Consider the following 16,056-nt stretch of genomic DNA (forward strand, 5'->3'; position numbering starts at 1 on the left):
TTCGGAAGGGGATGCAGTGTGTAGTGTCTTATGAACAAGATGCAGTGTGTGTATTAGGAAGAGGATGCAGTGTGTGTGTGTGTATATTAGAAAGAGGATGCAGTGTGTGTGTGTATTAGAAAGAGGATGCAGTTTGTGTGTGTTTAGGAACAGGATGCAGTGTGTGTGTATTAGAAAGAGGATGCAGTGTGTGTATTATTAGGTAGAGGATGCAGTGTGTGTATTACTAGGAAGAGGATGCAGCGTGCATGTGTATTATTAGGAAGAGGATGCAGCGTGCGTGTGTTTATTTAGAAGAGGGTGCAGTTTGTGTATAATTCAGAAGGGGATGCAGTGTGTAGTGTCTTATGAACAAGGTGCAGTGTGTGTATTAGGAAGAGGATGCAGTGTGTGTGTGTGTGTATTAGAAAGAGGATGCAGTGTGTGTGTGTATTAGAAAGAGGATGCAGTGCGTGTGTGTATTATTAGGAAGAGGATGCAGCGTGCGTGTGTTTATTTAGAAGGGGGTGCAGTTGGTGTATTATTCGGAAGGGGATGCAGTGTGTAGTGTCTTATGAACAAGATGCAGTGTGTGTATTAGGAAGAGGATGCAGTGTGTGTGTGTGTATATTAGAAAGAGGATGCAGTGTGTGTGTGTATTAGAAAGAGGATGCAGTTTGTGTGTGTTTAGGAACAGGATGCAGTGTGTGTGTATTAGAAAGAGGATGCAGTGTGTGTATTATTAGGTAGAGGATGCAGTGTGTGTATTACTAGTAAGACGATGCAGCGTGCATGTGTATTATTAGGAAGAGGATGCAGCGTGCGTGTGTTTATTTAGAAGAGGGTGCAGTTTGTGTATTATTCAGAAGGGGATGCAGTGTGTAGTGTCTTATGAACAAGGTGCAGTGTGTGTATTAGGAAGAGGATGCAGTGTGTGTGTGTGTGTGTGTATTAGAAAGAGGATGCAGTGTGTGTGTGTATTAGAAAGAGGATGCAGTGCGTGTGTGTATTAGGAAGAGGATGCAGTGTGTGTGTATTAGAAAGAGGATGCAGTGTGTGTATTATTAGGAAGAGGATGCAGTGTGTGTATTATTAGGAAGAGGATGCAGTGTGTGTATTATTAGTAAGAGGATGCAGTGTGTATTATTAGGAAGAGGATGCAGTGTGTATTATTAGGAAGAGGATGCTGTGTGTGTATTATTAGGAAGAGGATGCAGTGTGTGTATTATTAGGAAGAGGATGCAGTGTGTGTATTATTAGGAAGAGGATGCAGCGTGCATGTGTGTTATTAGGAAGAGGATGCAGCGTGCGTGTGTTTATTTAGAAGAGAGTGCAATTTGTGTATTATTCGGAAGGGGATGCAGTGTGTAGTGTCTTATGGACAAGATGCAGTGTGTGTATTAGGAAGAGGATGCAGTGTGTGTGTGTGTATATTAGAAAGAGGATGCAGTGTGTGTGTGTATTAGAAAGAGGATGCAGTGTGTGTGTGTATTAGAAAGAGGATGCAGTGTGTGTGTATTAGAAAGAGGATGCAGTGTGTGTGTATTAGAAAGAGGATGCAGTGTGTGTATTATTAGGAAGAGGATGCAGTGTGTGTACTATTAGGAAGAGGATGCAGTGTGTGTATTAGGAAGAGGATGCAGCGTGCGTGTGTTTATTTAGAAGAGGGTGCAGTTTGTGTATATTAGGAAGAGGCTGCAGTGTGTCTGTGATTGGGTGAGTGTTAGGACATGGATGCAGTGTGTGTGCCTGTTAGAAAGAGGATGCAGTGCGTGTGTATTAGAAAGAGGATGCAGTGTGTGTGTATTAGAAAGAGGATGCAGAGTGTGTGTGTTAGGAAGAGGATGCAGTGTGTGTGTATATTAGGAAGAGGATGCAGTGTGAGTGTGTATTAGGAAGAGGATGCAGTGTGTGTGTGTATTAGAAAGAGGATGCAGTGTGTGTGTGTATTAGGAAGAGGATGCAGTTTGTGTGTGTATTAGAAGGAGGATGCAGTGTGTGCGTGTATTAGGAAGGGGGTGCAGTGTGTGTGTATATTAGGAAGAGGGTTCAAAGTGTGTCTGTGTATTAGGCAGACGATGCAGTGTGTGCGTGTATTAGGAAGAGGATGCAGTGTGTGCGTGTATTAGGAAGAGGATGCAGTGTGTGCGTGTATTAGGAAGAGGATGCAGTGTGTGCGTGTATTAGGAAGAGGATGCAGTGTGTGCGTGTATTAGGAAGAGGATGCAGTGTGTGCGTGTATTAGGAAGAGGATGCAGTGTGTGCGTGTATTAGGAAGAGGATGCAGTGTGTGCGTGTATTAGGAAGAGGATGCAGTGTGTGCGTGTATTAGGAAGAGGATGCAGTGTGTGCGTGTATTAGGAAGAGGATGCTGTGTGTGCGTGTATTAGGAAGAGGATGCAGTGTGTGCGTGTATCAGAAAGAGGATGCAGTGTGTGCGTGTATCAGAAAGAGGATGCAGTGTGTGCGTGTATTAGGAAGAGGATGCAGTGTGCGTGTGTGTGTGTGTGTGTGTGTGTGTGTGTGTGTGTGTGTGTGTGTATTTGGTAATTAATGCCATCTGTGTGTGTGTGTACATGCGTTATTAGGAAGTAGATGCACAGTGTGTGTGTATCCTTAAGAAGAGGATGCAGTCTGCATGTGTATTAGGAGGAGGATGCAGTATGTGTGTATTAGAAACAGGATCATGGTGTGAGTGTATATTAGGAAAAAATGCACTGTGTGTAAATGAGGAAGTGAATGCAGAATGTATTATTAGTAACGGGATGCAATGTGTGTATTATTAGGAAGAGGATTCAGTGTGTGTATTATTAGGAAGAGGATGCAGTGTGTGTATTATTGGGATGAGGATGCAGTGTGTGTGTGTATTAGGAAGAGGATGCAGTGTGTGTATTATTAGGAAGAGGATGCAGTGCGTGTATTATTGGGATGAGGATGCAGGGTGTGTATTATTTGGAAGAAGATGCAGTGTGTGCATTATTAGGAAGAGGATGCAGTGTGTGTATTATGAGGAAGAGGATGCAGTATGTGTTAGCATATTAGGAAGAGGATGCAGTGTGCATGTTTTATTAGGAAGAGTATGCTGTGTGTGTATTATTAGGGAGAAGATGCAGTGTGTGTATTATTAGGGAGAAGATGCAGTGTGTGTATTATTAGGGAGAAGATGCAGTGTGTGTATTATTAGGAAGAGGATGCAGTGCGTGTGTATTAGGGAGAAGATGCAGTGTGTGTATTATTAGGAAGCGGATGCAGTGCATGTATTATTAAGAAGGGCATGTAAAGTGTCTATTAGAAAGAGGATGCAGCGTGTCTATGATTGGGTATGTGTTAGGAGAAGGCTGCAGTGTGTGTGTGTATTTGGAAGAGGATGCAGTGCATGTATTATTAGGAAGATGATGCAGTGTGTATTATTAGGAAGTGGCTGCAGTGTGTGTGTGTTATGAGGAAGAGGATGCAGTGTGTGTGTGTATTAGGAAGAGGATGCAGTGTGTGTGTGTATTAGAAAGAGGATGCAGTGTGTGTGTGTATTAGAAAGAGGATGCAGTGTCTGTGTATTAGAAAGAGGATGCAGTGTCTGTGTATTAGGAAAAGGCTGCAGTGTGTGGGTGTGTATTAGGAAAAGGATGCAGTGTGTGTGTGTGTATTAGGAAGAGGATGCAGTGTGTGTATTATTAGGAAGAGGATGCAGTGTGTGTATTATTAGGAAGAGGATGCAGTGTGTGTATTATTAGTAAAAGGATGCAGTGTGTGTGTGTATTAGGAAGAGGATGCAATGTGTGTATTATTAGTAAGAGGATGCAGTGTGTGTGTGTATTAGGAAGAGGATGCAGTGAGTGTATTATTAGGAAGAGGATGCAGTGTGTATTATTAGGAAGAGGATGCAGTGTGTATTATTAGGAAGAGGATGCAGTGTGTATTATTAGGAAGAGGATGCAGTGTGTATTATTAGGAAGAGGATGCAGTGTGTATTATTAGGAAGAGGATGCAGTGTGTATTATTGGGAAGAGGATGCTGTGTGTGTATTATTAGGAAGAGGATGCAGTGTGTGTATTGTTAGGAAGAGGATGCAGCGTGCATGTGTATTATTAGGAAGAAGATGCAGCGTGTGTGTGTTTATTTAGAAGAGGGTGCAGTTTGTGTATTATTCGGAAGGGGATGCAGTGTGTAGTGTCTTATGAACAAGATGCAGTGTGTGTATTAGAAAGAGAATGCAGTGTGTGTGTGTATTAGGAAGAGGATGCAATGTGTGTGTATTAGAAAGAGGATGCAGTGTGTGTATTATTAGGAAGAGGATGCAGTGTGTGTATTATTAGGAAGAGGATGCAGTGTGTATTATTAGGAAGAGGATGCAGTGTGTGTATTATTAGGAAGAGGATGCAGTGTGTGTATTAGGAAGAGGATGCAGCGTGCGTGTGTTTATTTAGAAGAGGGTGCAGTTTGTGTATATTAGGAAGAGGCTGCAGTGTGTCTGTGATTGGGTGAGTGTTAGGACATGGATGCAGTGTGTGTGCCTGTTAGAAAGAGGATGCAGTGCGTGTGTATTAGAAAGAGGATGCAGTGTGTGTGTATTAGAAAGAGGATGCAGAGTGTGTGTGTTAGGAAGAGGATGCAGTGTGTGTGTATATTAGGAAGAGGATGCAGTGTGAGTGCGTATTAGGAAGAGGATGCAGTGTGAGTGTGTATTAGGAAGAGGATGCAGTGTGAGTGTGTATTAGGAAGAGGATGCAGTGTGAGTGTGTATTAGAAAGAGGATGCAGTGTGTGTGTATTAGAAAGAGGATGCAGAGTGTGTGTGTTAGGAAGAGGATGCAGTGTGTGTGTATATTAGGAAGAGGATGCAGTGTGAGTGTGTATTAGGAAGAGGATGCAGTGTGAGTGTGTATTAGGAAGAGGATGCAGTGTGAGTGTGTATTAGGAAGAGGATGCAGTGTGAGTGTGTATTAGAAAGAGGATGCAGTGTGTGTGTATTAGAAAGAGGATGCAGTGTGTGTGTATTAGAAAGAGGATGCAGTGTGTGTGTATTAGAAAGAGGATGCAGTGTGTGTGTGTATTAGAAGGAGGATGCAGTGTGTGTATGTATTAGAAAGACGTTGCAGTGTGTGTGTGTATTAGAAAGAGGATGCAGTGTGTGTGTATTAGAAGGTGGATGCAGTGTGTGTATGTATTAGAAAGAGGATGCAGTGTGTGTGTATTAGAAAGAGGATGCTTTGTGTGTGTATTAGAAAGAGGATGCAGTGTGTGTGTATTAGGAAGAGGATGCAGTGTGTGTGTATATTAGGAAGAGGATGCAGTGTGTGTGTATATTAGGAAGAGGATGCAGTGTGTGTGTATTAGAAAGAGGATGCAGTGTGTGTATTATTAGGAAGAGGATGCAGTGTGTGTATTATTAGGAAGAGGATGCAGTGTGTATTATTAGGAAGAGGATGCAGTGTGTGTATTATTAGGAAGAGGATGCAGTGTGTGTATTAGGAAGAGGATGCAGCGTGCGTGTGTTTATTTAGAAGAGGGTGCAGTTTGTGTATATTAGGAAGAGGCTGCAGTGTGTCTGTGATTGGGTGAGTGTTAGGACATGGATGCAGTGTGTGTGCCTGTTAGAAAGAGGATGCAGTGCGTGTGTATTAGAAAGAGGATGCAGTGTGTGTGTATTAGAAAGAGGATGCAGAGTGTGTGTGTTAGGAAGAGGATGCAGTGTGTGTGTATATTAGGAAGAGGATGCAGTGTGAGTGCGTATTAGGAAGAGGATGCAGTGTGAGTGTGTATTAGGAAGAGGATGCAGTGTGAGTGTGTATTAGGAAGAGGATGCAGTGTGAGTGTGTATTAGAAAGAGGATGCAGTGTGTGTGTATTAGAAAGAGGATGCAGAGTGTGTGTGTTAGGAAGAGGATGCAGTGTGTGTGTATATTAGGAAGAGGATGCAGTGTGAGTGTGTATTAGGAAGAGGATGCAGTGTGAGTGTGTATTAGGAAGAGGATGCAGTGTGAGTGTGTATTAGGAAGAGGATGCAGTGTGAGTGTGTATTAGAAAGAGGATGCAGTGTGTGTGTATTAGAAAGAGGATGCAGTGTGTGTGTATTAGAAAGAGGATGCAGTGTGTGTGTATTAGAAAGAGGATGCAGTGTGTGTGTGTATTAGAAGGAGGATGCAGTGTGTGTATGTATTAGAAAGACGTTGCAGTGTGTGTGTGTATTAGAAAGAGGATGCAGTGTGTGTGTATTAGAAGGTGGATGCAGTGTGTGTATGTATTAGAAAGAGGATGCAGTGTGTGTGTATTAGAAAGAGGATGCTTTGTGTGTGTATTAGAAAGAGGATGCAGTGTGTGTGTATTAGGAAGAGGATGCAGTGTGTGTGTATATTAGGAAGAGGATGCAGTGTGTGTGTATATTAGGAAGAGGATGCAGTGTGTGTGTATATTAGGAAGAGGATGCAATGTGTGTGTGTATTAGGAAGAGGATGCAATGTGTGTATTATTAGGAAAAGGATGCAGTGTGTGTGTATATTAGGAAGAGGATGCAGTGTGTGTATTAGGAAGAGGATGCAGTGTGTGTATTAGGAAGAGGATGCAGTGTGTGTATTATTAGGAAAAGGATGCAGTGTGTGTCTGTATTAGGAAGAGGATGCAATGTGTGTATTATTAGGAAGAGGATGCAATGTGAGTGTGTATTAGGAAAAGGATGCAGTGTGAGTGTGTATTAGGAAGAGGATGCAGTGTGAGTGTGTATTAGAAAGAGGATGCAGTGTGTGTGTATTAGAAAGAGGATGCAGTGTGTGTGTATTAGAAAGAGGATGCAGTGTGTGTGTATTAGAAAGAGGATGCAGTGTGTGTGTGTATTAGAAGGAGGATGCAGTGTGTGTATGTATTAGAAAGAGGTTGCAGTGTGTGTGTGTATTAGAAAGAGGATGCAGTGTGTGTGTATTAGAAGGTGGATGCAGTGTGTGTATGTATTAGAAAGAGGCTGCAGTGTGTCTGTGATTGGGTGAGTGTTAGGACATGGATGCAGTGTGTGTGTGTATTAGAAAGAGGATGCAGTGTGTGTGTATTAGAAAGAGGATACTTTGTGTGTGTATTAGAAAGAGGATGCAGTGTGTGTGTATTAGGAAGAGGATGCAGTGTGTGTGTATATTAGGAAGAGGATGCAGTGTGTGTGTATATTAGGAAGAGGATGCAGTGTGTGTGTATATTAGGAAGAGGATGCAATGTGTGTGTGTATTAGGAAGAGGATGCAATGTGTGTATCATTAGGAAAAGGATGCAGTGTGTGTGTGTATTAGGAAGAGGATGCAGTGTGTGTATTAGGAAGAGGATGCAGTGTGTTTATTAGGAAGAGGATGCAGTGTGTGTATTAGGAAGAGGATGCAGTGTGTGTATTAGGAAGAGGATGCAGTGTGTGTATTATTAGGAAAAGGATGCAGTGTGTGTCTGTATTAGGAAGAGGATGCAATGTGTGTATTATTAGGAAGAGGATGCAATGTGTGTATTATTAGGAAGAGGATGCAATGTGTGTATTATTAGGAAGAGGATGCAATGTGTGTATTATTAGGAAGAGGATGCAATGTGTGTATTATTAGGAAGAGGATGCAGTGTGTGTGTGTATTAGAAAGAGGATGCAGTTTGAGTGTGTAATAAGAAGAGGATGCAGTGTGTGTGTGTATATTAGAAAGAGGCGGCAGTGTGTCTGTGATTGGGTGAGTGTTAGGACATGGATGCAGTGTGAGTGTGTATTAGGAAGAGGATATAGGATGTGTGTGTGTATATGTGTTATTTGGAAGTGGATGCAAGGTGCGTGTATTTTATTTGGAAGAGGATGCAGTGTGTGTGTGCCAGTGTGTTATTTTGAAGTGCATGCACTGAAAGGACTTGTCCCTCCACCTGAGGGAATCAATGTTCCAAGCAATATATTCCATGAGGAATATAGCGTCTCATCGTACATTGTGTTAGGACGGGGATGCACCATGGGTTTATTATTTGGAATAGGATGCCATGTGTGTGTGTGTATTAGGAGGAGGATGCAGTGTGTGTGTGATTGGGTATGTGTTAGGAGAAGGCTGCAGTGTGTGTGTGTATTTGGAAGATGATGCAGTGCGTGTATTATTAGGAAGAGGGTGCAGTGTGTATTAGGAAGTGGCTGCAGTGTGTGTGTGTATAAGGAAGAGGATACAGTGTGTGTCTTATGAGGAAGAGGATGGTGTGTGTATTAGGAAGAGGATGCAGTGTGTGTGTGTGTATTAGGAACAGGATGCAGTGTGTGTGTGTATGAGGAAGAGGATGCAGTGTGTGTGTGTATTAGGAAGAGGATGCAGTGTGTGTGTGTATTAGGAAGAGGATGCAGTGTGTGTGTGTATTAGGATGAGGATACAGTGTGTGTGTGTATTAGAAAGAGGATGCAGTGTGTGTATTAGAAAGAGGATGCAGTGTGTGTGTGTTAGTAAGAGGATGCAGTGTGTGTGTATATTAGGAAGAGGATGCAGTGTGAGTGTGTATTAGGAAGAGGATGCAGTGTGTGTGTGTATTAGAAAGAGGATGCAGTGTGTGTGTGTATTAGAAGGAGGATGCAGTGTGTGTATGTATTAGAAAGAGTTTGCAGTGTGTGTGTATATTAGGAAGAGGCTGCAGTGTGTCTGTGATTGGGTGAGTGTTAGGACATGGATGCAGTGTGTGTGTGTATTAGAAAGAGGATGCAATGTGTGTGTATTAGAAAGAGGATGCAGTGTGTGTGTATTAGGAAGAGGAGGCAGTGTGTGTGTATATTAGGAAGAGGATGCAGTGTGAGTGTGTATTAGGAAGAGGATGCAGTGTGTGTATTATTAGGAAGAGGATGCAATGTGTGTATTATTAGGAAAAGGATGCAGTGTATGAGTGTGTATTAGGAAGAGGATGCAGTGTGTATATTATTAGGAAAAGGATGCAGTGTGTGTGTGTATTAGGAAGAGGATGCAATGTGTGTATTATTAGGAAGAGGATGCAGTGTGTGTGTGTATTAGAAAGAGGATGCAGTGTGTCTGTGATTGGGTGAGTATTAGGACATGGATGCAGTGTGAGTGTGTATTAGGAAGAGGATATAGGATGTGTGTGTGTATATGTGTTATTTGGAAGTGGATGCACGGTGTGTGTATCTTATTTGGAAGAGGATGCAGTGTGTGTGTGCCTGTGTGTTATTTTGAAGTGCATGCACTGAAAGGACTTGTCGCTCCACCTGAGGGTATCAATGTTCCATGCAATATATTCCATCAGGAATATAGCATCTCATCGTACATTGTAGTAGGACGGGGATGCACCATGTGTTTATTATTTGGAATAGGATGCCATGTGTGTGTGTGTATTAGGAGGAGGATGCAGTGTGTGTGTGATTGGGTATGTGTTAGGAGAAGGCTGCAGTGTGTGTGTGTATTTGGAAGATGATGCAGTGCGTGTATTATTAGGAAGAGGGTGCAGTGTGTATTAGGAAGTGGCTGCAGTGTGTGTGTGTATAAGGAAGAGGATACAGTGTGTGTATTATGAGGAAGAGGATGGTGTGTGTATTAGGAAGAGGATGCAGTGTGTGTGTGTGTATTAGGAAGAGGATGCAGTGTGTGTGTGTATTAGGAAGAGAATGCAGTGTGTGTGTGTATTAGGAAGAGGATGCAGTGTGTGTGTGTATTAGAAGGAGGATGCAGTGTGTGCGTGTATTAGGAAGGGGGTGCAGTGTGTGTGTATATTAGGAAGAGGGTTCAAAGTGTGTCTGTGTATTAGGCAGACGATGCAGTGTGTGCGTGTATTAGGAAGAGGATGCAGTGTGTGCGTGTATTAGGAAGAGGATGCAGTGTGTGCGTGTATTAGGAAGAGGATGCAGTGTGTGCGTGTATTAGGAAGAGGATGCAGTGTGTGCGTGTATTAGGAAGAGGATGCAGTGTGTGCGTGTATTAGGAAGAGGATGCAGTGTGTGCGTGTATTAGGAAGAGGATGCAGTGTGTGCGTGTATTAGGAAGAGGATGCAGTGTGTGCGTGTATTAGGAAGAGGATGCTGTGTGTGCGTGTATTAGGAAGAGGATGCTGTGTGTGCGTGTATCAGAAAGAGGATGCAGTGTGTGCGTGTATTAGGAAGAGGATGCAGTGTGCGTGTGTGTGTGTGTGTGTGTGTGTGTGTGTGTGTATTTGGTAATTAATGCCATCTGTGTGTTTGTGTACATGCGTTATTAGGAAGTAGATGCACAGTGTGTGTGTATCCTTAAGAAGAGGATGCAGTCTGCATGTGTATTAGGAGGAGGATGCAGTGTGTGTGTATTAGAAACAGGATCATGGTGTGAGTGTATATTAGGAAAAAATGCACTGTGTGTAAATGAGGAAGTGAATGCAGAATGTATTATTAGTAACGGGATGCAATGTGTGTATTATTAGGAAGAGGATTCAGTGTGTGTATTATTAGGAAGAGGATGCAGTGTGTGTATTATTGGGATGAGGATGCAGTGTGTGTGTGTATTAGGAAGAGGATGCAGTGTGTGTATTATTAGGAAGAGGATGCAGTGCGTGTATTATTGGGATGAGGATGCAGGGTGTGTATTTGGAAGAAGATGCAGTGTGTGCATTATTAGGAAGAGGATGCAGTGTGTGTATTATGAGGAAGAGGATGCAGTATGTGTTAGCATATTAGGAAGAGGATGCAGTGTGCATGTTTTATTAGGAAGAGTATGCTGTGTGTGTATTATTAGGGAGAAGATGCAGTGTGTGTATTATTAGGGAGAAGATGCAGTGTGTGTATTATTAGGGAGAAGATGCAGTGTGTGTATTATTAGGAAGAGGATGCAGTGCGTGTGTATTAGGAAGAGGATGCAGTGTGTGTATTATTAGGAAGAGGATGCAGTGTGTGTATTATTAGGAAGAGGATGCAGTGTGTGTGTATTAGGGAGAAGATGCAGTGTGTGTATTATTAGGAAGCGGATGCAGTGCATGTATTATTAAGAAGGGCATGTAAAGTGTCTATTAGAAAGAGGATGCAGCGTGTCTATGATTGGGTATGTGTTAGGAGAAGGCTGCAGTGTGTGTGTGTATTTGGAAGAGGATGCAGTGCATGTATTATTAGGAAGATGATGCAGTGTGTATTATTAGGAAGTGGCTGCAGTGTGTGTGTGTTATGAGGAAGAGGATGCAGTGTGTGTGTGTATTAGGAAGAGGATGCAGTGTGTGTGTGTATTAGAAAGAGGATGCAGTGTGTGTGTGTATTAGAAAGAGGATGCAGTGTCTGTGTATTAGGAAAAGGCTGCAGTGTGTGTGTGTGTATTAGGAAAAGGATGCAGTGTGTGTGTGTGTATTAGGAAGAGGATGCAGTGTGTGTATTATTAGGAAGAGGATGCAGTGTGTGTATTATTAGGAAGAGGATGCAGTGTGTGTATTATTAGTAAAAGGATGCAGTGTGTGTGTGTATTAGGAAGAGGATGCAATGTGTGTATTATTAGTAAGAGGATGCAGTGTGTGTGTGTATTAGGAAGAGGATGCAGTGAGTGTATTATTAGGAAGAGGATGCAGTGTGTATTATTAGGAAGAGGATGCAGTGTGTATTATTAGGAAGAGGATGCAGTGTGTATTATTAGGAAGAGGATGCAGTGTGTATTATTAGGAAGAGGATGCAGTGTGTATTATTAGGAAGAGGATGCAGTGTGTATTATTAGGAAGAGGATGCATTGTGTATTATTGGGAAGAGGATGCTGTGTGTGTATTATTAGGAAGAGGATGCTGTGTGTGTATTATTAGGAAGAGGATGCAGTGTGTGTATTGTTAGGAAGAGGATGCAGCGTGCATGTGTATTATTAGGAAGAAGATGCAGCGTGTGTGTGTTTATTTAGAAGAGGGTGCAGTTTGTGTATTATTCGGAAGGGGATGCAGTGTGTAGTGTCTTATGAACAAGATGCAGTGTGTGTATTAGAAAGAGGATGCAGTGTGTGTGTGTATTAGGAAGAGGATGCAATGTGTGTGTATTAGAAAGAGGATGCAGTGTGTGTATTATTAGGAAGAGGATGCAGTGTGTGTATTATTAGGAAGAGGATGCAGTGTGTATTATTAGGAAGAGGATGCAGTGTGTGTATTATTAGGAAGAGGATGCAGTGTGTGTATTAGGAAGAGGATGCAGCGTGCGTGTGTTTATTTAGAAGAGGGTGCAGTTTGTGTATATTAGGAAGAGGCTGCAGTGTGTCTGTGATTGGGTGAGTGTTAGGACATGGATGCAGTGTGTGTGCCTGTTAGAAAGAGGATGCAGTGCGTGTGTATTAGAAAGAGGATGCAGTGTGTGTGTATTAGAAAGAGGATGCAGTGTGTGTGTATATTAGGAAGAGGATGCAGTGTGAGTGTGTATTAGGAAGAGGATGCAGTGTGAGTGTGTATTAGGAAGAGGATGCAGTGTGAGTGTGTATTAGGAAGAGGATGCAGTGTGAGTGTGTATTAGAAAGAGGATGCAGTGTGTGTGTATTAGAAAGAGGATGCAGAGTGTGTGTGTTAGGAAGAGGATGCAGTGTGTGTGTATATTAGGAAGAGGATGCAGTGTGAGTGTGTATTAGGAAGAGGATGCAGTGTGAGTGTGTATTAGGAAGAGGATGCAGTGTGAGTGTGTATTAGAAAGAGGATGCAGTGTGTGTGTATTAGAAAGAGGATGCAGTGTGTGTGTATTAGAAAGAGGATGCAGTGTGTGTGTATTAGAAAGAGGATGCAGTGTGTGTGTGTATTAGAAGGAGGATGCAGTGTGTGTATGTATTAGAAAGACGTTGCAGTGTGTGTGTGTATTAGAAAGAGGATGCAGTGTGTGTGTATTAGAAGGTGGATGCAGTGTGTGTATGTATTAGAAAGAGGATGCAGTGTGTGTGTATTAGAAAGAGGATGCTTTGTGTGTGTATTAGAAAGAGGATGCAGTGTGTGTGTATTAGGAAGAGGATGCAGTGTGTGTGTATATTAGGAAGAGGATGCAGTGTGTGTGTATATTAGGAAGAGGATGCAATGTGTGTATTATTAGGAAAAGGATGCAGTGTGTGTGTGTATTAGGAAGAGGATGCAGTGTGTGTATTAGGAAGAGGATGCAGCGTGCATGTGTATTATTAGGAAGAAGATGCAGCGTGTGTGTGTTTATTTAGAAGAGGGTGCAGTTTGTGTATTATTCGGAAGGGGATGCAGTGTGTAGTGTCTTATGAACAAGATGCAGTGTGTGTATTAGAAAGAGGATGCAGTGTGTGTGTGTATTAGGAAGAGGATGCAATGTGTGTGTATTAGAAAGAGGATGCAGTGTGTGTATTATTAGGAAGAGGATGCAGTGTGTGTATTATTAGGAAGAGGATGCAGTGTGTATTATTAGGAAGAGGATGCAGTGTGTGTATTATTAGGAAGAGGATGCAGTGTGTGTATTAGGAAGAGGATGCAGCGTGCGTGTGTTTATTTAGAAGAGGGTGCAGTTTGTGTATATTAGGAAGAGGCTGCAGTGTGTCTGTGATTGGGTGAGTGTTAGGACATGGATGCAGTGTGTGTGCCTGTTAGAAAGAGGATGCAGTGCGTGTGTATTAGAAAGAGGATGCAGTGTGTGTGTATTAGAAAGAGGATGCAGTGTGTGTGTATATTAGGAAGAGGATGCAGTGTGAGTGTGTATTAGGAAGAGGATGCAGTGTGAGTGTGTATTAGGAAGAGGATGCAGTGTGAGTGTGTATTAGGAAGAGGATGCAGTGTGAGTGTGTATTAGAAAGAGGATGCAGTGTGTGTGTATTAGAAAGAGGATGCAGAGTGTGTGTGTTAGGAAGAGGATGCAGTGTGTGTGTATATTAGGAAGAGGATGCAGTGTGAGTGTGTATTAGGAAGAGGATGCAGTGTGAGTGTGTATTAGGAAGAGGATGCAGTGTGAGTGTGTATTAGAAAGAGGATGCAGTGTGTGTGTATTAGAAAGAGGATGCAGTGTGTGTGTATTAGAAAGAGGATGCAGTGTGTGTGTATTAGAAAGAGGATGCAGTGTGTGTGTATTAGAAAGAGGATGCAGTGTGTGTGTGTATTAGAAGGAGGATGCAGTGTGTGTATGTATTAGAAAGACGTTGCAGTGTGTGTGTGTATTAGAAAGAGGATGCAGTGTGTGTGTATTAGAAGGTGGATGCAGTGTGTGTATGTATTAGAAAGAGGATGCAGTGTGTGTGTATTAGAAAGAGGATGCTTTGTGTGTGTATTAGAAAGAGGATGCAGTGTGTGTGTATTAGGAAGAGGATGCAGTGTGTGTGTATATTAGGAAGAGGATGCAGTGTGTGTGTATATTAGGAAGAGGATGCAATGTGTGTATTATTAGGAAAAGGATGCAGTGTGTGTGTGTATTAGGAAGAGGATGCAGTGTGTGTATTAGGAAGAGGATGCAGTGTGTGTATTAGGAAGAGGATGCAGTGTGTGTATTAGGAAGAGGATGCAGTGTGTGTATTAGGAAGAGGATGCAGTGTGTGTATTAGGAAGAGGATGCAGTGTGTGTATTATTAGGAAAAGGATGCAGTGTGTGTCTGTATTAGGAAGAGGATGCAATGTGTGTATTATTAGGAAGAGGATGCAATGTGAGTGTGTATTAGGAAGAGGATGCAGTGTGAGTGTGTATTAGGAAGAGGATGCAGTGTGAGTGTGTATTAGAAAGAGGATGCAGTGTGTGTGTATTAGAAAGAGGATGCAGTGTGTGTGTATTAGAAAGAGGATGCAGTGTGTGTGTATTAGAAAGAGGATGCAGTGTGTGTGTATTAGAAAGAGGATGCAGTGTGTGTGTATTAGAAAGAGGATGCAGTGTGTGTGTGTATTAGAAGGAGGATGCAGTGTGTGTATGTATTAGAAAGAGGTTGCAGTGTGTGTGTGTATTAGAAAGAGGATGCAGTGTGTGTGTATTAGAAGGTGGATGCAGTGTGTGTATGTATTAGAAAGAGGCTGCAGTGTGTCTGTGATTGGGTGAGTGTTAGGACATGGATGCAGTGTGTGTGTGTATTAGAAAGAGGATGCAGTGTGTGTGTATTAGAAAGAGGATGCTTTGTGTGTGTATTAGAAAGAGGATGCAGTGTGTGTGTATTAGGAAGAGGATGCAGTGTGTGTGTATATTAGGAAGAGGATGCAGTGTGTGTGTATATTAGGAAGAGGATGCAGTGTGTGTGTATATTAGGAAGAGGATGCAATGTGTGTGTGTATTAGGAAGAGGATGCAATGTGTGTATTATTAGGAAAAGGATGCAGTGTGTGTGTGTATTAGGAATGGGATGCAGTGTGTGTATTAGGAAGAGGATGCAGTGTGTGTATTAGGAAGAGGATGCAGTGTGTGTATTAGGAAGAGGATGCAGTGTGTGTATTATTAGGAAGAGGATGCAGTGCGTGTATTATTGGGATGAGGATGCAGGGTGTGTATTTGGAAGAAGATGCAGTGTGTGCATTATTAGGAAGAGGATGCAGTGTGTGTATTATGAGGAAGAGGATGCAGTATGTGTTAGCATATTAGGAAGAGGATGCAGTGTGCATGTTTTATTAGGAAGAGTATGCTGTGTGTGTATTATTAGGGAGAAGATGCAGTGTGTGTATTATTAGGGAGAAGATGCAGTGTGTGTATTATTAGGGAGAAGATGCAGTGTGTGTATTATTAGGAAGAGGATGCAGTGCGTGTGTATTAGGAAGAGGATGCAGTGTGTGTATTATTAGGAAGAGGATGCAGTGTGTGTATTATTAGGAAGAGGATGCAGTGTGTGTGTATTAGGGAGAAGATGCAGTGTGTGTATTATTAGGAAGCGGATGCAGTGCATGTATTATTAAGAAGGGCATGTAAAGTGTCTATTAGAAAGAGGATGCAGCGTGTCTATGATTGGGTATGTGTTAGGAGAAGGCTGCAGTGTGTGTGTGTATTTGGAAGAGGATGCAGTGCATGTATTATTAGGAAGATGATGCAGTGTGTATTATTAGGAAGTGGCTGCAGTGTGTGTGTGTTATGAGGAAGAGGATGCAGTGTGTGTGTGTATTAGGAAGAGGATGCAGTGTGTGTGTGTATTAGAAAGAGGATGCAGTGTGTGTGTGTATTAGAAAGAGGATGCAGTGTCTGTGTATTAGGAAAAGGCTGCAGTGTGTGTGTGTGTATTAGGAAAAGGAT

This window comes from Carcharodon carcharias, chromosome 7 (genome assembly GCF_017639515.1).
Source record: "Carcharodon carcharias isolate sCarCar2 chromosome 7, sCarCar2.pri, whole genome shotgun sequence".
NCBI classification, from domain to species: domain Eukaryota; kingdom Metazoa; phylum Chordata; class Chondrichthyes; order Lamniformes; family Lamnidae; genus Carcharodon; species Carcharodon carcharias.